At 43.8% G+C, this 25,040-nt stretch overlaps 1 protein-coding gene across 6 annotated transcripts in view; it reads right to left on the minus strand.

The window, feature by feature from the left end:
- mid2 (midline 2) overlaps window positions 1-25,040 on the minus strand; it is a 111,689-nt gene that overhangs the window by 64,593 nt on the left and 22,056 nt on the right. For 3 of the 6 annotated variants that reach the window (XM_028960279.1, XM_028960280.1, XM_028960277.1), the window contains exon 1: window positions 167-369. The exons of the other annotated variants lie outside the window; for them this stretch is intronic. The gene's annotated coding sequence lies outside the window, so the exon portion shown is untranslated. Of the gene's footprint in view, window positions 1-166; window positions 370-25,040 lie in introns of those variants that run through there. 6 annotated transcript variants of the gene reach the window in all.

Consider the following 25,040-nt stretch of genomic DNA (forward strand, 5'->3'; position numbering starts at 1 on the left):
TCGAGGGAAAAGTGGCCATGAAACGCTGCGCCGGGTACCGGACGCGTTTCGCCGGGGGCTTCGGTCCCCGTCCCCGCCGCCCGTAACGCGCCCTCTCCCGATCCCTCCGCCGCAAACGCCCGGCGATGCCCTGCGTACCCCGAGGTAGAAAAGAAGAGTTACCTACCAGCTCTAAATCCGCCGCTGCCTTTTCTTCTGGCATCTTGAAATAACAATCATAAAAAAAATAGATATAAATATACGTGTACGTATACGTATTTATATATAAAGGAGCGCGGAGCGCGGCCGCAAGTTCGCCCGGCCGCCGACAGACGCGGGCAGACAGGCGGCCAGGCGCGACAGACGGTCGCGGGGAACGCGGGGAACGCGGCTCCGCCCACCCACGCAACGCGGGGCGCGAGCTGCCCGTCTGCGTGGTGCGTCTCACGCCGCCAGGACGTTAAAACACGTAAAACCATCGTCTGGCTGTTTTATTGCACCGCAATTATATTATATGTATTATAACACTATTAATTATTATTGCATCTAAATTACTGCATTTTGGGTTGAAGTGTGTGTGTGTGTGTGTGTGTGTGTGTGGGGGGGGGGGGGGGGGGGTGGTAACACGTGTACAGAACGTGCATATATTACGATAAGATGCTGTGCACAGATCTGAAAAAAATATACAGCGTGGAATGCATTGTGCACATTTGCGGGATAAAAGTGTTTTTTTTTTTTTTTGTATTTTGTTGGCAATGTGACCGCACTGAGGGCAACGCTCTCTGATTGTGGTTTGGATTACGACCGGTTGGGATGTATTTCTTTCTACTTCTTATGTTTTTTTGTTTTATTTTTTTAGATTTGAGGTGTTTCTGCATTTTAGTTTTTAACACCACCACTACTCCTAATCACATGACGAGATAACAATGTTTCTCTAATTATGTCGTGGACAGTGCCACGCCCACATCCACAATGTGTTCAGGTCGTACGTATATAAAAAAATCCCTCCGGGATGCTGTAACGGCTGTCTGGGTGAGACCATCACAGGTTGCCATTTGCTGTAGTGGTTTCAGGGCTCTTAGGCTCAACAGCACAGTTGCTGCTTTATGGCTGACATGCGATGCCCTGTCCGAACAATCCTCGACTGTGGACAGATTCGATTTTTTTACCTGTGAGGTGAAATCAACACATCCGTAGTTCATATTAAACACCTCTGACAGCCGTTACATTTCACAGATTCCATCAGAAATGAGCTGAATATCTACGATTTATTTCAAGAAGAAGCTATATTACAACAGATGGCATCATACGGGTGGTATGTGACACATAGTACGTGGTGTGTAGCATGTTAGACAGCACCCAGAATAAATCAAGAACTCCTATCCACATACTGCTCTGGCATTAACATACGCAAACGCTGCGAATCTTCCGCGAAATGTCTTCAGAGAGGAGAAACATATTACATAAATTTCTTTATCCATGTTATTATTTCAGGCACCTTTCAAGATAATTAATTGAAAGTGAAGTGATTGTTATTGTGATACACTGCAGACGCAACGAAATGTGTCCTCTGCTTTTAACCATCACCCTGAGTGAGCAGTGTGTGGGGACGGTGCTTTGCTCAGTGGCACCTTGGCGAATTGGTATCCGAACCGGCAACCTTCTGACTACCGGGCCGCTTCCTTAAGCGCTAGGCCACCGCTGCCCCACTCATATCAACTTGTACTTCAGTTTTCTTTGCAACCAAACCCAACGTGCAGGAGTCCAGGCTTCCATTCAGGAATTGCAATAAGTGAACTAGTTCACGTTTGTGAGCAAATCCGATATAGCTCATCTAAAATATGAGTAAGGGTACTGAGGCTGCTCTTCTGCTGCCTCCAGTATCAGTCCTTCTCTGTTAAAGGTCCCTTTTTGAGATTATTTAACATTAATACGTGTTCCCCTAGTCTGTCTATGCTCCTGCAGTGGCTAGAAATGGCATTTACATTTACAGCATTTATCAGATGCCCTTATCCAGAGCGACGTAGTTACAGGGACAGTCCCCCCTGGAGCAACTTAGGGTTAAGTGTCTTGCTCAGGGACACAATGGTCATAAGTGGGATTTGAACCTGGGTCTTCTGGTTCATAGGCGAGTGTGTTACCCACTAGGCTATTACCACCCTATTGAATTTACCACTATTACCACCCTTTGCCACCTATTGGCAATATGTATGGTTTGGCCGTTCTGCTTTTTTTCAGTTCAGTCAAAACTCTGAAGAACAAGTGGGTTAATATGATCTTTTCTGGAAAAATGCCAACACAAATTCCTGTCTGCGCCAACCATTGTGTTTGGTGAACGGTGTTGATGACGTCATATCCAGGAATGCCCCCTCAGCTTCTACAGGCCGCTCTCCTCCTCATTAGAATTTAAAGGTACAGACAAAGAAATGGCGCATGGGGATGGGGAAATATTATTGTTTGACTGGATAAAAGTGGCTGTAATTCTGCACCAAGGCTGAATTTCGAAAAGAGACTTCAGATACAGTATTAGGGGACCAACAAGACTGATATAAAAGCAAAAAAATAAATAAAATTCAATGTCAGGGGACCTTTACATAACATCTGCAGTTAGCGTTACCGCCACATAGAAGGTAAAACTGCCCACTCTGACCCGGCCAGACAATTTCAGAGTGCTGGAGGTTATTACTGAACACGCTGAGCGGCGTGTGGAGGCCGCTCATGAGGAACACACCGTCCAGCCTGGTGAAAGAATGGCGAATGTGTCCCTGTTCCCTCCAACAGACGGTCATATTAACTGCTGCTGATTGCCGCTTTGAGAGACAAAAGCCGACTGACAGAATGGGGTTATGATTTCTATTGACAGAGAACAAGGCGTCCACGAGAGAGACTCCCGCTTGTTCTTTCCTCCCCATTCTTTCCAGCGGCACCACAATACCTGACATGAGAGCTGCTTACACAGCAGATCACCATCGGAGCAGCGATGAGGGAAGCGCGTCACCGTGTACAGTAGCGGAGTGAACACAGCGGCGCGGCATGAAAGAGGGGCGGACTTCAAAACTGCCGCGGACGGAACGAGTGATTAGTGGAGGGCGGAGTGGTCGGGAAAAGCCTCTGCTGCATCAGGAATGCCTGAAATGCGCTGGGAACGCGGGTGGAGGGAGCGAGGGAGGGTGGCGAAGGACAGATGGGCCTCACAGCTTTTGTTTGGTTCTGCTGCGCTGGTAATACCTGGTATTCGCTTTCATCTAAAAAAAGGTGAGGCTCGGCACCGGCGCGGAGACGAAGAGCTCCAACATTCACAGACCTTCACACGGAACAACAACACTGACACACGGGTAATTACTATATGGCAAATCTGCAGATACCTCTACAGGAGACACGTATCATCTTACAGGAAGCCCCTGTTGCAGTGTAGGAACGTCCTGACTCACGATTCAGTCTGATCCAGATTTTTGATTCATGGTCGGATCTAAATTGATTCTCGGCTCAGAAACTATTCTCAGTTCAATAAATCCATAAAGTTTTGTTTCCCATTTGAGGCTTCTTTTCTTCTCCCATTATTATACATTCTTCCCATTATTATATTTATATATTGTCATGATCCGGTCCGGAAGGGGTTACTCACGTTAGTCATGTGTAATGTTTCCTGATTGTGTTCACCTGTGTCTATTGTATAAAGCTGCCCTGTTTGTGTCTGTTCACCGTTGGGTTTTTGTTATGTTCACTAGTTACCGGATGTCTCCCCTGTCCTGTTCTTAAACCCGTGTATCGTGACATCCTTCTTCCTCGTCAAGTTTCGTCATCGTCTCAGTTCACCTGCCTCATCCTGCCAAATGCCAGTGACATATATTTTGGTTTCTGTGATTTCAAATCACAGAATCAATTCTTTTGCACAAGGTGGCTTGATGGCCAAAACTGAACAGGAAGTAACAGCCAATGGGAAAAAGCCTGACACGGCCATGAGCAGAATCCTGATTTTAACAGTCCACAGTCCACTAGAGGTCTGGTGTGATGGGTGCCTTATGGAAACTGTGGGCCAATCAGGGTTGAGAGCTGACCCCAAGTAGGGCACTTAATGCAGCCCTGAAAATGGACCTCAAGAGAGGTCCCACAGGGTGGTTCCTGTAGACGAGACAAGCCCTGAAGCAGTCTCAGCCCCCGGAGTCTTGTGGGGGACGTGCAGAACCACATTCGTCTCTTCTCACACTTGCGGCGTCTGAGTAACATGACGCACCAGGGCTGTGAACTTCAGTGGGAGGTAAAGTAAAGCTGTAAATAGCTTTTGTTAAAAAGTGTTCCCGACAGCACGGCGTGGTCGGATATAGGAACCGAGTTCCCGGCCCACCTGTCAGAGGCAGGCATGTCTGTGGCGCAAATCTCCTGCTGACCCCATCTCCGCCGTGCACGCCCCGCCCTGACCGCGCGGCCTCGCTGTGGACGGACTCTGGTTTCCATTTGCAGCTTATCGGCTGCCTGCACCTGGCCTCCGCCGACGCCCTGCATGTTACGCAACCGCGCAGCCGTGTGCACTAATCTGTGCGCGAACCAGAGACGAACACACCTGAAAGTGCAGAATCTGGACGAATTGTCCATTGGTCCTTCCTGCTCCCCTGAGCGTGCAGGCGATCTAGACGTAGGTGCTACTGACTATGCTCTCACTGTGATATCGATATCGCAGAATGGATGACACCCTCTCACTCACTCAGTTTCCATAACCGCTTAACACACACACACACACACACACACACACACCGACGAGTCAGGTCGGGTTCGGCCTCAATTTCTACCATGTTAGTCGGGTACAGAACGCGCAGTATCTATGCTTTCCGTGTGATTCGCTGCTTGTAAATTGGTCCCTGTGATTGGTAAAAGTCTTTTGCATGTTGTAAATTTCTGTTATTCAATGTTAACATTTAAGGAAAGAGTCATCAGGTGAGGCGTTTTAATTATCGCGAAAGCGGTGCGAAAAACGGATGCCGGGGAGGCAGCAATGGATGCCTGTCACTCTAGATCTCGCGGCGGCGATCTTTTGAAAGGCTGTACTTGTCGGGTCGGGTCACAACCTTGGACATGTGAGGTCACGTCGCTAACCGCCGAGCTTGGCTCAGAGCATGAGACCATCTGCACTACGCACGTAGGAGCGCGGCGCGTAGTCTGATTTCATTTCAAGTCGTTTTCTTCCCGGGGAGGAAGCGGTAATAAATTGCATCTTTGTGTTCGTGGTGCATGTAATGATCTTCATTCGGGGAGAAAAAAAACAAACCAATTTATCCAAACCAAACTTGAAAGGTGGAGGGGGTCATTTTAGAACGTGTATGAATCTTAAGATAATTCACCGAATATTAAGAGGCTGGGGTAATCAGAACAAGGCCAGGAGGGCTCACCACCATAAATTTTCTAAACGGAGTCATTCGAGGTAGGAAATAAAAAAAAAAAATTGTGAATGTGATTAGTTGCTCATCAATGCCCTGCAATTAATAAAGCCCAAATGCAGACTCTTAATGCTGAGAAAATGAAGCACTGCCAGTGTCTGGAGGTGGAGCTGATGTTCTTACTTACGGACGTTCTGACCGAGCGAGTTACCTCACATGAGGTGAACAAAACTCTCGCTTGTTAGCTGTCAAAATGGATCTGATCACAGGGAGGGGGCTATTTTGGTGCCTGGATGTTTAGTAAGTGGATGAAAGCAGGAGGTGGCAGATTTGTTGTTACTCAGAGGTGACGGGGCCGACGCGTCTCTAGGGACGACTTGGAAGCAAAACCGCAGTGGCAGTGATTGAATTACATCGTAATTATATCTACTATGTTTACTTATTTTCCTGTTTCTAACTTTTTCAGACTGACATATGTCTCTTTGTGTTTCCAGCCCGTCTCCGTTTACGTGAGTGAACAACATAACAAGCTTATTTCGGCCTATCGGCCCAGTTTGTCCCTGATGTCCAGTCCTGTTTGGAAGGAAGACAACGAAATCTTTCACCGGTGTCTGTCTTGGATCAGGAAGTCTCCCTGTATTATGTTTCTATTGGGTTATCCAGATTCGATTTACTTGTGTTTCAGTGTATGAATGCCATCCCTCGGGTGCCATCATCTTATGCTGGTTACTATTGGTTTTGGTTTGGTCAGCGTGCCTGTTTTCTGTTGTTTACAGGAAGGAGGACTATACTTGACAGCATTTTATTTGTATTGTTTTTGTTTAATAGTCAACATTAAAAAACTTGAATGCAGGTATAAAACACTTCAACGCTTCTTATCATTATTATTATTTCGTTTTTTTTTATTCAGATGAGATTCATTAAACATTTAAGTCTACACAGAAGTCTACACAATCCTCATTACTGGATTGAGGATAAGGAATACATGTCGGATATATTGGATTTCTGTTAAACTGAACATAATGGTGTTATAAAACAGGCCCTTTTACTTTGCAGTGTGCGCTGCAGATAATCTGCTTCAACTGATATTATCCATTGTGTAATTTCCATCATTGTCTGAATGGTGGAAATGAACATAAGTGCTCTAAGAGTAGAGATCAGCTGCAATAAAAGGTGACATAAGCGATGAGTCCTTCAGAATAACGAGATCTCCATCACGCTGGATTAAGCTGCTTTCCACGGCAGACACTGAACTTTATCTGCTTAGAGGGGATCGATCAGACCCTCCCTCCATCTTAAGCACCTCTAATTTCTTTTAAATGCTCACGGTCCTCTGACAAGACCCAACAGGAGCTGGAGCAGGCCTGTGGCCATCGTGGAATTGCACTTTTGAAGCCAGCCATGCCTGTCGGATTTCTTTCAACTGGCCGCTTGTGATCTCTACTGAAGCAGCTCGGAACGATTGAGCCGTCAGGGAGACGCGTGACACCGTACAGACCTGCTGACAGCCTGGACCCCTCATGACCTCGGCTCGCGTGCTAACATCATCATTAGCACGCTTAATTTAGCGTGCTGGGTGCAGTGGGTTGTCAGCAGTGGAAACTAACAGCACAATAAACACACACACACACAAACACACATAAAACCACAGCTGCAGCAGTGACCCAATGTTACAATATCACTGCGGTAAAATCAAATATGAAATCCAGCCTTGACGTTTGATAACCAAATTACTAAAAAAAAGGGTACTAAAAGGTACTAAAAGTACCTGTTGTGGCTTTATCTCTTTCAAGGGCTTGATTTTGATTTCACAAACCTTTGGGCAATTTCAGTGTGTTACACAATGACAACAGTCATTAATGCTCTTCCAGGCTGTCATGCAGCTAGTCAGGATACTTTCTGATCAACAGCTTCTAGGCTTCCTTGCGCTTTTCCCACTCAGAGGCAGTCGGCTCCAGAGAAGTGACTCCCGGTAACTTGAAACTAGAAACTCTCTTTTTTTGTTGTCTTAAAATCTGGGGGAAATGACTTTGAATCATATTTTTTGTCCACTAATGTATTCAGGCGGCGCTTGCACACCCACATGCACATCAGATTCCTTAGATAAAAATCCTAATGGTCATTTGGACATGCTTTTAACGATCCAGGAGCTCTGACTGGAGGCTAATTCCACATTTTTCATGGGGGGGTGATGCGTGGCCTGACAGATATGAATCAGCACGTGCAAGCATGCTCCAGACATATCTTGTTACCTCTCTCCTCCCTCATGTCTGAGGTAGAGCGACGGAGATAAGATGTACTGCACACACGTACGCACACTGGCCTGGGCCTGTCTATTTAACGACACCGATTCCACGAGAGCACAACAGCACGAACGACTGTCTACTTCCGACCATGGTCTGATGTATCCAGGGCAGCAGATGTGCTTTATAATGCAATATGTGTGCAAGTACCTTTTTTTGAGTGGCCATCAAATATGAGAATCTGCTATCATTCAAGCACACGTCGAAATCCGTTGTGTTCTGCATTAAGATAGTTACTACTACTACTACTACTACTAATAATAATAATAATAAAAACAGCTCTGGGCTTTTCCTTATATGGAACTGAGCGTCTAATATCAGTCGAGGTCAAGAGTCAATCACATATTTCTAAGTCTTCTGAATGACCTGCATCATCTTCATGCTAAGGGGTGATTAATGAGACTGTAAAAAGATATATTTTGCATTTGGTTTTTTTTTTTTCAAGTAGTGTGAAGTACCCAGACTTTATGATGTGAGAACTAAGCTATCAGAGAGATCCCATCAAAGCATGATGGGAAACAGAGCAGCCAGAAGACGTGCAGTGTTCCGCTGCCAGATCACTGTAATTGATGTGAGAACAGATTTGGAACAGGCAAAGGCCCAGAGAATGTACATCAAATTTGTTCTTCAAAAATTTAACGCAATTATTTTATTTCTAATTACACCATGTCACTCATAAAACCAATTATCTTCTGGATCAGTGGTCTGCTGAAAGGAAATTCACTACAGAACATTGCAGGACTTTGTCAGAATGACAAATTAAATCAGCAAAAGAGTTTGATGCTATGAAATACGAGAATCCCTGTCTTCCAGTCGGCCTCTCCTTATTCTGTGACTAAGCATTTATACCATTAAGAGATGTAAAACAAAACTGCAGAATCTGCATCATAAGTCAGTATAATATAGCAGTGTTGTGCTCTAAGGAACCTCTCATGTGTACATGTAAGGTGCATCTAGAAAGTATTGATAGTGCATCGCTTTTTCCATATTTTGTTGTGTTACAGCCTAATTCAAAAATGGATTCAATTATTATTTTCATCAGAACTGGTTTCCTGCAAACATGACGCCTGGCATTCACACCAAAGACTACAATCTTTCTCTCATCAGACAAGAGAATGTGAGAGTCCTTCAGGTCCCTTGTGCCTTTTACTACTTAATGGCTTCTGTCTGGCCACTCTTCCATACAGGCTTGATTGGTGGATTGCTGAAGAAATGGTTGTCTTTTCAGAAGATTCTCCTCTGTCCACAGAGGACCTCTGGTGAAGATCTGTAATTGGGCCTAAAAAGGACCCAACACGAACCCGACAGAGCCCAAGCCCAACAGAATCCCAACCCAACTTTTTTAAATGTCTGGCTATGAGCGCTAGACTGGGCGTGTACTGTGTGATTTTTCCTGGTTGTTTCCTGTTGTGGGGTAAACACAACTGTATGAATTCATGTGCACACGCTGTACGGCCCGGTGCGACCTGACTGCTCACACTACATGACCAATATGAACACAAAGAAGAAGAACCCACAAAAGCACGATTCTTTGGCTATTTGGTATGCAGAAAGATCCAAAAAGAAGCAGCGGTACGTATGGCTACACTTTCAGAAGAGGGGGGGTCACAAAAATTCATTTCGATTTACCACTATAAATAACTTTTCTCCCTGTTGTTCCAGTCATAAGTAGGTGAGATTCCATGTGTTGCTACTTGTGCTTCGGTTCTGTGCTTGCACAGTACAAACCTCGTGACGGGCGAAGAGATCAAACAGGGAGGGGTGAATCGGTGATCATATATCATGTACAATGTACGATATGTGATGCACAACCAAGGCCGATTCGGCCAGACTTGAGGACTTGACCAATCACCGAAACAAATGTCCAAGCAGCAATTCACTATAGCCCGTAAATTCGTGTTTGCTGACCGATTATTCACCCCTCAGGCCAAGAATTACAGCTCTACTATGGAGCTCTGTCAGAGTGACCATTGGGTTCTTGGCCACCTCCATTCTCCCCCGATCGCTCAGTTTAGGTGGCCGGCCAGCTCCAGGAAGAGTCCTGGTGGTTTTCAACTTCTTGCACTTACGGATGATGGAGGCCACTGTGCTCATTGGGACCTTCAAAAGCAGCGGGAATTCTAATGAACTGTTTTTTCACAGGTGGACTCCGCTTAAGATGCTGTGACTACGTATGTGCATGTGCTTTATCAGTTTTGTAATTTTAATAAAAATAATACATTTTAGAATTTGCCACTTGCACAAGACACCGAATCATGTCGCCTTATCGCATCACGCAGAACACGTGAACAGATTCCTATCTTGGAGGCTGGTGCTGTTTGTCTGGAAAAATCAAGAAATCGGTCAGCATCAATTGCTCCTGGTCTGCATGGAGTCGGTGTTTCATTTCATCTTGGAGTAAATGTGGACTGTTAGCTGTAAAAAAAATGCAGGCCTGACAGAAAGGCTGTTTTTTTGGGGTTTTTTTTTACAGAAATAAATCTCTGTTGAGATTAGTGCCATGTCCCTGTCATCTGGATCGCTTTAAAAGCCCTCAGCCCAGTGCTGTGCTAAAATGAGATGTGAGAGCTGGAGTGCTGCCATTGAAGCGCCTCGACAGTAAAAACACAATCATGAACGCTGTCTGTGTGACACAGAGTCGGGAGAATAAAAGGCGTGCACTGCTTCATTATGAATCGGGCATCATTAGGCAATAACTCAGGCTGCTCCTGTAATCTCATGGTGTCCACTCATAAGTCTTCTGGGATCAGGAGGGAAAAGCATTAAAACCATGCACATCTGAATATAATACGAAGACATTAAATAAATAAAATATGCTTTGTTAAGTTATCTATGAATAACAAGGGATCAATAAATGCTTAAGACCAATGTTTAAAAAAAAATGTAGATACTTCTAAACAGTTATAGCAGATACATATTATTTTGATACATGGTGGAACCCCTTGGCATTTGTCTTTGTCTTAGACAATTTTCTAAAAAGGCTGAATAACTCAAATGGAATCTGGACAAATTGAAAAGCAAAATAAAGAAAAAAGATTCCGTAGATGTTGGTAGCATGTACATAAAAAAAAGTGAATTTATGCAAAAGCATCCCCCCAATTTGCCAATTTACCCCCATCCCCCTCTCAAACCATCTGATGATGACAGTCCACTTGCCAGGAGATGGAACTGAAACAGGAAAACATGAGCACTGTCTCAAAGCACAAAACAAAAGAACATACACCTACACAGATGCATCTGTGGACAGAAGGTTCCAGTGAAACCTTCCGCCATTAACAGTCATGTGATCTATTAGCGATCTACTGGGTAAAGAAGTAGACCTACAATCAGCAGGTTGTGGGTTCAAATCCCGATCACCCTTAGTGAGCAGTGAGGAGCCATGAGTGTGTGGGGACCATGATGGGTTAAAAGCAGAGGACACATTTCGTTGTGTGCGCTGTGTGCTGTGCTGTGTATCACAATGACAATCACTTTCAGTGGGCAGCCTTGAAAGATGCCGATTCAAATTTTATTTGTCACATACACAGTCATACACGGTATGATGTGCAGTGAAATGCTTTCTGCAACTGCTACAGACCACAGTATTGCAAATGTTGCAAGTAAACAGTGAACCAATATGCAAATATTGCAAACATAACCAAGTATTACACTTTTACGTCTTTAACATAAAATATGTGTAACTGGTAGGGTGAAGGTGTGCAAATGAGTTACAGTTTTTTACAATGTTTAAGAAAGAAGAAAGAGCCATAAAAGAAAGAGCAGTAAGGGCAAAGTGATTATGTGCAAAGTGGTTTTGTGCAAAAAGAGTCCGGAGTGATTGGAGGTGAAAGTGCTGGAGTTCTATGTACTCTTGATGTTGAGAGCTTGGACAGCCTGCGGGAAGAAGCTCCTCCTCATTCTCTCTGCGTTGGACTTCAGGGAGCGAAAGCGCTTCCCTGATCGCAGCAGAGAGAAGAGTCCATTGTTGGGGTGGGTGAGGTCCTTCACTATCTTCCTGGCCCTGGTGCAGCACCGTTTGCTGTAGATAGATTGAAGGTCAGGGAGCTTGGTACGGATGATTCGAACCACCCTCTGTAGGGCTCGCCTGTCCTTCATGGTGCTGTTCCCGAACCAGGTTGAGATATTTCCCGTCGAGATATTTGCCCAGTGGCACCTCAGTGGCACCTTGGCGGTTGGGGATTCGAGCCGGCAACCTTCTGATTACGGGGCCGCTTCCTTAACTGCTAGGCCACCACTGTCCCTAGGCCACTACCAAGGGTGACGGGTTAAAAGCAGAGGACACATATTCAGAGGACACCGTGTGTTGTGTTGTGTGTCCCAATGACAATCACTTCATTCACTTATAATTTTACTCACACTTGCGACGTGGGCATATTCTAGTGATGAGTGCCTGTGTAGAACACAAGCCTGGGTTCTAGTATTCAACTAAAGCATATCATGATTATTATATTGTCAACATGAATGCATGTGTCAATGTCCCTAATGGCTTGCCATTGAACAGTCTGTCACGTGCCTTGGGTCTGCTCATCATTGGTCCATGCTGGTGTGTGTGTGTGTGTGTGTGTGTGTGTGTGCGTGTATGTTCAGTGGTTCACTGTGCAGTGTTGGCAGACATGAAAGATGTTGAAAGTGCTTTTGAATTAATGATGGTAATGATCCGGTTGGGCTGCTGTAAGATTTTCAATTCCTTGCAGCTGATGAGTGCCCATTTTCGTCTGTAGCAGACGTTCCTGGTGAAGTGTGTAATTTCTCCTTAAAAATGATAAAAATTGAAAGGCCATTGTAGTGTATGTCACCACAGATCTTCACTGCCTCATTTCCACTATTCCATCTAGGTTGAATAATAAAATGTGATTCTGCTGCAGGCCCAGTGGCACATATGGCTTCATCATACACAGCAAGCAAACATAATCCATATGACAATTTCATATAACCATATAACAACATACCTTCAGAGGTATATTGAAGTCTTGGCTTGACTGGTCAGGGTTCTTTTGGCAACAAAAGGGTGACCTACTTTAACGAGTCTTAATGTTTCGGCTGATCAGTCCTAAATTAATATTCTTAGCTTGAAACTCATTCATTTCCCACAGTCTGTACACATATGCAATTTCTCCATCAACATGTGGACTCTCCGATGAGAGGGAAAAACACACTGGATCTTGTTCACACAAACATGCAGACCAGCTGGCAGAGGCTCTCAGTGACATCTTGAACATCTCAATAAGCACCGCTGTTGTTCCAACGTGTCTCAAAGGCCACCACCATCGTGCCCATACTGAAGAGGTCTTCAGTGTCAAGCCTTAATGACTACCGTCCCATTCCACTTACACCCATTATGGTGAAGAGGCTGGTCATGAAACCTATGAAGACCCTGCTGCCCTCCACCATGGACCCACTGCAATTTGCCTATAGTGAGAACCGCTCCACAAACGATGCCATCGCCAACACCCTGCATCACGAATGAAGTTCATAGACTTCAGTTCAGCGTTCAAAACCATCATGAAACTGAGCCTGCTGGGCCTGAACACCTCCCTTTGCAACACCTCCCTTTGACTTCCTGACTGAGAGACCTGTATGTTGGCCACTTGTTTTGATATCCAAGGCTATATTTGTGAGTACACTATTGTTGTTCTTTTTGTGGGTATGTTCTTCATTGTTCCAAATTTATGTTGATGAATAAAAGTTTAAGTCATGATATTGGAAAGTAGTATGTGGTGGCTGTACTCATAATCGGAAGGTTGGGGGTTCAAACCTTCAGATTATGAAAGTGAAGTTATTGTCATTGTGATACACAGGACAGCACATGGTGACACAATGAAATGTGTCCTCTACATTTAACCATCACCCTTGGTGAGCAGTGGGGCAGCCATGAAATGTGCCTGGGGAGCAGTGTGTGGGGACGGTGCTTTGCTCAGTGGCACCTTGGCGGATCGGGATTGGAACCGGCAACCTTCCGACTATGGGGCCGCATTCTTGGGGCTGACACCACTGTCCCACTTCCTAGGCTGCCACTGCCCCTTTTCTGTAAATAATTTGGCAAATAGGACTTATGACATATTGTACCACCGCAAATATACCAGTATATATTTCATGCAGGATAATGTGTTGTAATTATATAGTCAGGTGATGCATTTATGTTGCCTAGCAATAACAATTAAAACTTTTTTCAAGGAATTTTATGTAATTAATGTGGCTTGTAAAGGTTGCTCCAGCAGTGAAGTGAAATAGAGTTTTATCTGGAGAGGGTTACCTTGGCCACTCCAGATAGCCTTTATTACCTCAAACCCACAACAGAATCTTAATGCGCTTATAACATACTCTGCTCAGGTGTAATTACTCACAAGCAGAGTGCAGTGTTTACCCACCAAGAGAGCCCAAATTAGACGCCCAGAGATTGATTAAGGCATGAGGTCTTAATCAGGAACTTTCTTTCTACAAGATAATGAAAGTAGAAGAGAAGATAATGAAAAGGTGCGCACGAAGACACTGCAGTTTATCTATGTCACACCACCTGCTTCAGTACCATGGACTCACATGCCTGGGATTTTGACCCACCATTTTCTCTTTCTCTCCACATGTGTCCCAATGTGTAAATATTGCTGCTCTCAAGTCATTAAACAAATAATTAATCACACATTTTCAATTATATGTATATAGCTGCATTAATTGTGACAGCCCTAGTAAATGCACCTCTATGTTGTGCCTACAACATGGCAGCGTGGCGTAAGTGCTTGATACTGAATGATACAGATTATTATCAAGTGTAGCTAAAAGTTAAATCAGATGCTGCATTTTCAATTTCCTGTTCCACTTAATGTTGTCTGGAATAAAAATGAGTTTGGGGATGGTGATTAAAATCTATTCATCTTGTAGAACAAGTTACCTTGATCACCTGACAACACCTTTGACAACAGATTCAGTTACGGAACTCCATCTAGTGGTGCTTCTTTACATAAATTTGAATACAAATAATCCTTTACGGCTACGTCTACATCAGCATAAGTCTGAAAAATGGATACAAATGTGGAAATTGATCAGCCTGGGTTAGAAATGATTTGCTGGCTGTTTGAACTCAAAGTCAACTGAGACTGAGGCTTCTTCGTACTTGCTGATACGCCGGGTGGAGGTGCCAGGCAGGCTGGGAACAGGGGATAATGAAGTGAGAAGCTGTTGACACATGCCCCTTTCGCACACACACACACACACACACACACACACACACATACTTTCTGTCTTTAAACGGAACCTCTCGTTATGTGTGTGAAAGAGGAGTTAAGCCGCTGACAGCAGGACAGCAGTAGGCAGCTCGGCTACGACGTGCTGAACTGGGCGCAGAGGCGCTGTGGGAAGCCTCGGGGTTCCAGCCAACAACCTGCTGCCAACAGGAAGGACACAAGGAGAAGAAACGTTCAGGCTTCACCCCACACGCACACTCCCACACTGATTCACACGTACATGCACAAACACACTCAGGGGTTGGAGAGGACCGGGGCTTCAGTCTCCACCTCTCGACGGGTGGTGCAGGCCGAGAGGGGATTGTGGAGGAGAGGAAGAAGAAGAAGACGAAGTGAGAAGAATCTACAGCATCCCACTGTGTGACTGAGAGCCAAAAATAGACCAGTAAAGGGAGACATGTGGTCTCCAGCCACGATCAGCACACTGCCGGACGTTCTGGGAAAATAATTCCGTCTTTTCCCAATGCTTGTGAATTGAACTGTAAATTGAGAAGGGCCTGGCATGGTGAAGTACACTTATGAAACTCCAGAGCATATCATGCACACAGTGCATGTATCTTGACCTCACGGATAAATACTTGTTTTCCATTATGGTGCATAAAAAAAGTACGTTTCACAGTTCATCTGACCCAGAAGGTGTCACAGGAACAGAAAGCAAGAGATTAGTACATTTTTTTTTATTCACATCACACTCACGAAACGGGGAAGGGAAGGAACACTGTGTCACGGGGCTCACTCCACTTATGCAAACACAGCCCGTTAGACACACGCTCACGAGACCCCAGTGACTTTTTACAGCAAACCAATACCAGGGCGGCACTGCTGTAGGCACACATCAAAGGGGGTGTGGCCTGTATTCAGAGCCCTGGAGCCGTACGAGCTCCACCGTGACAGCAGGAACTACACGGCAAAGATAACTCACTGGTCAGAGTAGGACTTTTTGCAGCCAGAGTTTGAAATGCCATGATGGTGATATCACGACTGTATTAAAAGCATTAACTCCGCCCACATTCCAAGGTTTGGAATGGAAAAAGACAACATTCCTATGGAGGGCTGTACAGCACTGCAGCCTGAAGTCTGCCGAACCCAAAAAATCCCCGCGTGCCTCAGGCTGAGGGGAGGCCATCCTTCGTCACAGCAGCCAGCCTGCAACCATGCTAATGTCAGCTCTGTCACCGGCACCTTCACACAGCAACAGATGGGCCTGAGCAAGGCGCTTCCACGCACACACACACACACACACACACACACACGGACACGTGTGTGTGCGCTGATATGCCCATACTGTGAGAAATCTGCACACCCATGAATATCATACTGCGCGGTGAAAACAGAAGACACGCTCAGGCGAGATCAAAGCGGCCATACTGTGCTGGAGTGAGACACACACAAGCCCACACACTAATAAACATACGTAAACAGAGACCTCGTGTGAAAATGGCTCCACGAGCAAGTTCCTTCAACAAACTCTGATGAAACGGATTAAAATAAGTTATCATAGAGGTGAGGACATTTCTTCGTTCCTCGTGCAGCAGACTTGCAGTAGGGTTAGCTGGAAGTAAAACACTATGTCAGGTTTTTTTTTTGTTTTTTGAATATTATTTTGGAATATAAAGACTTCGGCAGGTTGTTATTAATGTGGCAAAGCTCTTCTTCCGACCCAAAAAACAACTCATTTATTCTGCATAAAAATCTCATCCCATTCCAATGCCACGGTAACTAAATAAAACACAATCCTAAATACAGAGTACACTGAAATGCATCAAGGATGGTGCAATGCTCCATGAATTGTGTATTTGAATCACAATCAACCTGAATTGTGAGGTCAGTGAAGTTTCACACAACTGGCACACGTGCGCGCACACACGCACACAAACGAGTAATAAATACATAAAAAAGACTGTGTAATGTAATGTCATTCTGCACAGTATGCATCATCCTTTCATTCTAACAGTGTACTTGACTGATTTTAAACACCAGTCATTTTAGCTCTTATTTTAATAAAAGTGCACCCACACTACTTAAACTACTTTTCAGCAGTCCTGAAGTAATTGGTGGCAGTGGCACTGGTACGAAATTTCAGTGAAGAATTGTTGTCAGGCCCTTTTTTGAAATGGCACACCCAAAATAAATGAAGATTATCTCAACTGCAGTGTTTATTTATATATAATTTTGGTATTATTATAAACATTTACATTTACATTTACATTTACGGCATTTGGCAGACGCCCTTATCCAGAGTGACTTACAACGTGCTTTCAAGTTACCATCGATGAAGAGATCAATTCCGGTTCACTAGGACACCAACTATGAATACATCTATTTTATTCACTCTGTTGTAGATTCTGTACACAAAGTTCGACAACAAGAAAATTACAATTTAATCTAAATATTCTTTAAAGAGGAAGGTCTTGAGCTGTCGTTTGAAGGTGCTCAGTGAATGAGCTGTTCTGACCTCGAGGGGAAGTTCATTCCACCACCGAGGGGCCAAGACGGAGAAGAGTCTAGATGAACGTCTTCCTTTTACCTTCAGAGATGGAGGGACCAGGCGAACAGTACTGGAGGCTCGGAGTAAACGAGGTGCAGTGCGAGGTGTAATAAGGGCTGTGAGGTAGGATGGTGCTACTCCATGTTTGGCTTTGTAGGCCAGCATCAGTATTTTGAACCTGATGCGTGCAGCTACTGGGAGCCAGTGGAGGGAACGTAGCAGAGGGGTGGTGTGGGAGAATTTGGGAAGGTTGAAGATTAGTCGTGCTGCTGCATTTTGTATTAGTTGTAGAGGTTGGATGGTACATCGTGGTAGACCAGCTAGAAGGGAGTTACAGTAGTCCAGTAGTGAGATTACTAAGGACTGAACCAGTAGTTGGGTGGCCTGGGTTGACAGATAGGGCGGATTCGTCTGATATTGTAGAGAAGGAATCTACATGAGTTGAGTTGAGAAAGAGAGTTGGTTGTCTATTGTTACCCCAAGGTTGCGGGCTGTTGCAGAAGGAGAGAGCTGCAAGTTGTCTAGGTAAATAGCAAGATCCTGATGTGGTGAAGAATCTGCTGGAATGAATATTAGTTCAGTTTTGGTGGGATTGAGTTGGAGGTGATGGGCTGCCATCCAAGACGAGATGTCGGTTAGACATGCAGAGATTTTGGAAGCAGCATGTAGATCAGAGGGAGGAAAGGAGAAGAGGAGTTGTGTGTCGTCAGCATAGCAGTGGTAGGATAATCCATGTGAGGAAATGACCTCACCAAGTGATCTCGTGTAGAGGGAGAAAAGGAGAGGACCTAGCACCGAGCCTTGAGGGACACCAGTGGAGAGTCTACGTGTGGTAGAGGTGGATCTTTTCCAAGTCACTTGGTAAGATCGCTCATCAAGGTAGGAAGCAAACCACTGCCATGCTGAGCCCCGAATTCCAAGCCTCTTCAGGATTGACAAGAGAGTCTTGTGGTTAATGGTGTCAAATGCAGCAGATAGGTCGAGGAGAATAAGAACTGATGACAGTTTTGCCAATCTGGCTGCATGTAGCTGCTCAGTAACCGCCAAAAGGGCAGTCTCGGTGGAATGAGCTGTTCTGAAGCCAGACTGGTTAGGATCCAGGAGGTTGTTCTGTGATAAATGGAGTGATAGCTGGTTGTAGACACAGCGCTCAAGGATTTTGGATAGAAATGAGAGGAGGGAAACTGGTCTGTAGTTGTTGATGTCTGTAGGATCAGCAATGGGTTTCTTTAGGATTGGAAGAACCCTGGCTGATTTAAAGGCGGATGGTACGTGGCCAGATGAGATTGAGCTGTTTATGATATAAGAAATGAAAGGGATGAGGTCAGGGGAGATAGTTTGAAACATTGCAGAAGGTATTGGATCTAGTGGACAGGTGGTTGGGTTGCCTGTGGATATAATCTGAATGATTTCATCAGATGTGAGCTTAGAAAATTTATTTAGAGTAGTTGTCGAATTTTCAGAAGAAAGAGTAGGATTAGTGGTGGAGAATGTCTCACAGATTTTTTCAATCTTCCCTGTGAAGAAGTTGGCAAAATCATCAGCTGTTAAGGAAGTTGGGGCAGGGGGAGTCGGAGGGTTGAGTAGGGATAAGAAGATGTTGTGGAGTTTTTGAGGGTTGTGGGCAGAGGCTTCTAGTTTAGCTTTGTAGAAAGCAGTTTTAGCAGCAGTGAGGTTAGTGGAAAATTTGCGCAGAAGATTCTGGTAATACAGTTGAGATTTCTTGTATTTTCTCTCCGCTGCTCGAAGAACTCTTCGATTGCTACGCAATGTATCGGAGAGCCAGGGCACAGGGGGAGAAGTCCTTTTGGGTTTAGTTGATAGAGGACAGAGTTGATCGATGGAAAGGGAAAGTGAGGAGAGGAGAGAGTTAGTAGCAGTCTCTAGTGGTAAGGAGAGGAATGAGTCAGAGTTTGGGAGATGTGAAAGAATGCAGGAAGATACCGATGAAGGTGAGACAGTATGAAGGTTTTGTCTAATGATGGATGGATGGGGGACAGTTGTGGATCCTGAAGGTACAGTGAGTGTAAAGGTCAGGAAGTGGTGGTCAGAGATGTGAAGGGGAGTGGAAGAAAGGTCAGAAGTTGGAGAAGGATGACTGAAGACCAGGTCCAAGACATTCCCTCCTTTGTGTGTGGGAGAGATGCTGCTGTTGGTCAAGGAAAAAGAGTGGAGAAGGGGAAGAAGGCAGGATGATTGGAGCTGGGCTGATGGAAGGTTGAAGTCACCAAGGAGATTTAGGGGGGTTTCTAAAGAGAAAGTGCTGAGGAGAGTGTCCAATTCATCTATAAAGGGCCCAAGTGGCCCTGGAGGGCGATATAAGACTATGAGAATGATGTTCACAGGAGAAGAAACTGAGACTGCATGGAATTCGAAAGAAGAGATGCTAAGATGTGTCAGAGGCATTGGTGTGAAGGACCAATTTCTAGATATTAAAAGACCAGTACCCCCTCCTCTCCCAGTTTTTCTAGGAGTGTGGGAGAACGTGTAGGCAGAAGAGAGGGCAGCAGGTGTAGCCATGTTCTGTGGGGATATCAAGGTCTCTGTTAGTGCCAGGAAGTTTAGGGAGTGGAGAGTAGTGAGACCAGAGATAAAGTCAGCTTTTTTAACAGCGGATTGACAGTTCCAGAGCCCACCTACCACACTTGTTTGAGAAGTAGATGACAGGGTGGGGTAGATGAGGTTGTTTGTAACAGAGCCTCTGCAGCGTGAGTATGTTTTCCTGGGCCTGTAGGAGACAGTTACTGGGATGGTTTTCAGACACATGGTTACTGTGTAGAAAAAGGTTAAATGGAGGTTTATGGAGAGATGCCAGGTTTGAATTTGACAGATGCTGCTTTTCCCTATAAATGGTACCTAAAATCTAGATCCTTCCCTATAAATCCCTAAATCCAGCCCCCTAATTTACATCTCAGGGAACCCGAAACTATCAGTGATTGACCAGCTGAGTATGATAATGATGCCAATCACTTGGTGCTGTTTAAAACACAATCTACCTTTCAAATACACACAACACAATTGATACTGCTACACAGTCCTACAGCTGAGCTTACAAATAGACAGTAAACAAAATCTAGATCCTACCTTTCCAGAAGAGACTAATACAACGATGGACAAGAAGCACTCTTGTCCATCGTTGGACAATCGTATAAAGATAGGAGGAGGCAGCATATAAGTTACTGATTTAAAGAAAATAAAGATGGAATACAAGAAGAAAGAAAAAAAAATCTCTTAAAAATCACAAAAGGAAGAAACACTAGATCCAGCTGTCAAACTAGGTCAAATTCACAGATAAATTTGATATTTACAGATTTTTTTTCTAGATTAAATTAGTGTCCAAAGAATGTGATAATAATGAATAATTACATATTTACAAATTAAAATACATACCAATGTAAATACAATTACACTATTATATTGGTGTGTTTATGAAGTAGTAATCAGTAGTAATATTGGCCCATTAAGAAATTTACAAAATATCCTATTTATCAACATAGGAATATAAAAAACATTAATCAATCAATTTTTCAATAAACTAATAATGATTAATAAAAAAATGTCCAGATGCAGAAGGTCCATTGCAGAAACATCCCAACCATGTTGCACAGGCAACCCGAATCGGCCCACCATCTTCATATAAATGACTAAAATGAATGTCATGTCATATATCAGACCCCCCATAGGAAGTAAACAAAATCTCACTGCATTAATTATCTTTATCTTGACATATAATGAATCACTGAGAATAACACGTTAATTTTGACAGCCCTAATTGAAATTTTTTCATTATTTCAAGTTAAGAGTGAGTAGAGACCATGTCTCATACATTCTCTTTCCTTCTTCCAACACAAAATCAACACAAGAACTCCCACTACTGCAGTCACAGTGATGAAACAGATCATTCAGAGAAAGGCTCTGGAGCTGGTGGTGTAAATCACTCATTTTTTTTATTCACACACAATGCTCTATGGTAGAAAATGAGCCTGGCTTTGTTCACTTTTTAAAAACTATTGACAGTGCCTTTTTCCCATTGGCGATGAGCGATAATTAGCTGAAGCTACCCAGGCATGGTCTTCAGATCTCGTCATCACGGCATTGTGCTCTTGTCAGGAAGTGATATGAATTTCTGCATCACCCTCCCTGAATGTGAAAAAAGTCCCATTGGGTGAAGATGAATTCACCTCCGGTTGTGGTAGGAGATACTGGATCCCAGACGAGCAAAAGCACATGCTGGTGCTTCGCGTCTTTGAAGGGCATTTAGTAATGATCAGCTCTGACTATGCCATTCCACTCACCTCCGCTCATTTGCATATTTTACACTTCCTCCCATTCCCCGACCGCTTATCAGAGCGTGCCAGCGCTCTGACGGATGGAGACACGATGTAACGGGGGATTGCTGATGATGGCCAACCCTTCATTCACAGCAAAAGCCTGTCCTTATCTGTGTCTTCAGAAGAGGGGGAAGAAAGTCTCTCTCGCTCTCCATTCCCTTGGTATTTCAAAAGATTTTTTTTTTACTGCATGGTGGCTTCTTTTAAATGTGGTCGGCATTTTTAAAACTCCATAAATACAATGATCAGCCATAACATTATAACATGACTATCTTACAATGACACCTGGCAGTTGGTGGGATATATTAGGCAGCAAGAGAACATTTTGTCATTGAAGCCAGATTGTGATGGCGGGATGGCTGGGTCACAGCATCCCCAACACTGCAGTTTTTGTTAAATGTCACCAGTCTGCAATAGTCGGGACCCAATAAAAGTGGTCCAGGGAGAGAAAACCAGTAAACCAGCAACAGGGTCATGGGCCAAGCCTCATTACTACATGTGGGGAGTGAAAGCTGACCCCCGCTGTGCCCTGTAGTAGCAATTTGAGCTACAGTGGCTTATTGTCTCTGGAGCTGCATAGTGACGACCCAAATCTGTTATGATCTTGAATGCTCACCTGAATATCGGTACTGATCCACAGAGCGATGGGAGAAGGCCAGTAGGATCAGTTGCTGACAGCTTGGTACCAGAAAGCACAGGACAGAGGCCATGACCGGCCAAAGCTGTTTGGGCAGCAAAATATTAGCTTAATATTAGGAGGGTCATATTGTTCTGGGTGTTATCTTGAGCTTTTCTGCATGTCTTCACAACAGTGGACCAACTAATCAATGTGCTTTATTTTTCAGCATCAACTAGTACAGAATCATGAAATTCCTGGAACAACGTAGGTTCCCACAGCTTCACTCTAGATTCCATAGGCTCCAGAATGACAGCAGGAATTACAGTGGTGATGACAGACAGGTCATCGAAACCATCAGGTTCTATGTTCTCTGTTATTATCTGCAGAGGGATGAAGAGCACTTTAGAGCTCCTGTCAGAGACATCCAGAGGGCACCAGGTGCTGTTAAAAAGTGAGGAGCACAGAGCAGCTTTGAACCAAGCCAGTGTTAGAACAGCTCAGCTTTGGGGAGTTTACCCACAAGCCCTTGTTTTCTCTCTTCTTCTCAGCAGCATGGTACTAATGGAACATTGCTGAAAAGCCAGTCCTCTTCATAGCAAATGAATGGACATGTGAACAAATACAGACATAAAACACATTCTGTTTCACTGATATCAATGAGCTGGTGAGATGGAGGGGGATAAAACACGATGTGTTTCGGCTTCATTAAAGGAACAAAAAAAGCTTACAAAGCATATGACCTGTTGCGCTGTCAAAAACTTATCGACAGTGTCTGCTTAGATCAGCATTAGAGAGGGGAGCTGCTGCCAGATGGTTCCAGGCGGTTCTACGCAGCCGGTGAAACGTAACTGTCCAACTAAATCAGAGCTCATTACCTAGCAGTTACAGACGGGGATCCAGCCCTTTATTCCTCAGCAACTTCATTAGGCCCCTTTACACCAGTCTGGCACAAAGATAGCCTTCAACTATGTCATATAATGTCAGTTTAATTTTCAATAGTGACATAAAAACACTTAAGTTAATAATAAGTTAACACCATGGTATAAACTGATGCCAATTTATTTACTGTGTTTTACCAGTCTTGTGATAAGAGATGACTTTAATAGCTTTTAATTGATAGATTATTGAAAAGTCAACAAATCAGATTATAATCAGCCAATAGCAACTGTGGTATATATATAAAAAAAATTAAAAAGCATTTTTTAAAGGTAAATTACTAGTGGTGGGCCGTTATCGGCTTTAACGTGCTGCGTTAACGTGAGACTCTTATCGGGCAATAAAAAAAATATTGCCGTTAATCTATTCACAAAGTTGGGTTGGGAGCTGGGTCTATACTACGCAAGCTATTGTGCCGGAGTTAAATGGTTACACTAGATTTATAAGTATATTTCTTCTTTCTTGTGTCTTTTATTTTCTTATTTTCTAAAGACTTTTATTTTGTTTTTGAGACCCAGTTCAGGTCTCTTGGACACATAGCGTGAGTTGTGAGAGGTGCGTGGGGTTTATGTGCAAAAAGTTATTTCTTTCATTTCAATTTATGTACATATTTTGCATGTGTGTTATTTTGTGAATTTTTTTTATGTTCTTTTAATACTGTATATTGTAGAGAGGTGCAGAAAGACACAATGTTCTGACGCGACCTTGCTTTTTGTACAGAATACACTTTGCACAGAAAATCTCTTGGGTGTCAGCTCATCATTTTTGGTTCAAGAAATGAAATTAAAAAATTACACAACGCAGAAGAAGAACCGCTACACTATTATGACTTTCACCTTGATATTTTAGCGCGGATGTATACCTAGCCGAATTGCACTGTAGGGGGCGAGAACGAGTCTTCGAACTGTGAAATTACCACATCAAACGTGACGTGGTAACATGGATGCAGCTATTTAACTGAATAAACAGTTGGTAAACACAAGTACATCTTATTGAATATAATTTATTTTATGTGATGCATTTTGTGATGCAAGGTGGTAGTAGCCTAGTGGGTAAGACACTTGCCCGTGAACCAGAAGACTCGGGTTCAAATCCCACTTACTGCCATTGTGTCCCTGAGCAAGACACTTGCTCCAAGGAGACTGACCCTGTAAATACTGATTGTAAATCGCTCTGGATAAGGGCGTCTGATAAATGCTGTAAATGTAATGTAAATGTAAATTTTGGAAACAGGAGATGAGCCTGTTCTCAAAGACTTACTTTTAGTCATTATTTGGGTAGCACACATATCAAATGATCCATTTTAATATAGATTAATCTAGATTAATTCCAAGATTACAGTGAGATTAATCTAGATTAAGAAAATGAATCTATGCCCATCTCTATAAATTACACATTAAAAAGTCAACTAGTCCAAAGTTTCTCCAATGAAGACAGGAACCCCTATTTATTCAGAAGTTTCCCGATTTTTTATATATCATTGTAAAGAAATTTTATGAGTAAGATAAGAATTATTATAGAATTATTATATATTATTTGTTGTGAACAGTGATATATCTGATGTGGGTCTGCCCTCCCAGTACTAACCTGTGTGTCAAATGCAGCTGATGGTGAAGAATTGAGTAACCGAATGTATGGCAAGCAGAAAAAAAGATAAAAGTCAATGCCAGATGGTGCTTTTGCAAAATTCAACAGAAGGTTTAACCAGAATCCTAGAAAACACTATTCGTTGCTGTCACGGCCAACACCCTGACCTTGAGCTTGCCTGCCCCTT

Source organism: Denticeps clupeoides, chromosome 18, assembly GCF_900700375.1.
Source record: "Denticeps clupeoides chromosome 18, fDenClu1.1, whole genome shotgun sequence".
NCBI lineage: Eukaryota > Metazoa > Chordata > Actinopteri > Clupeiformes > Denticipitidae > Denticeps > Denticeps clupeoides.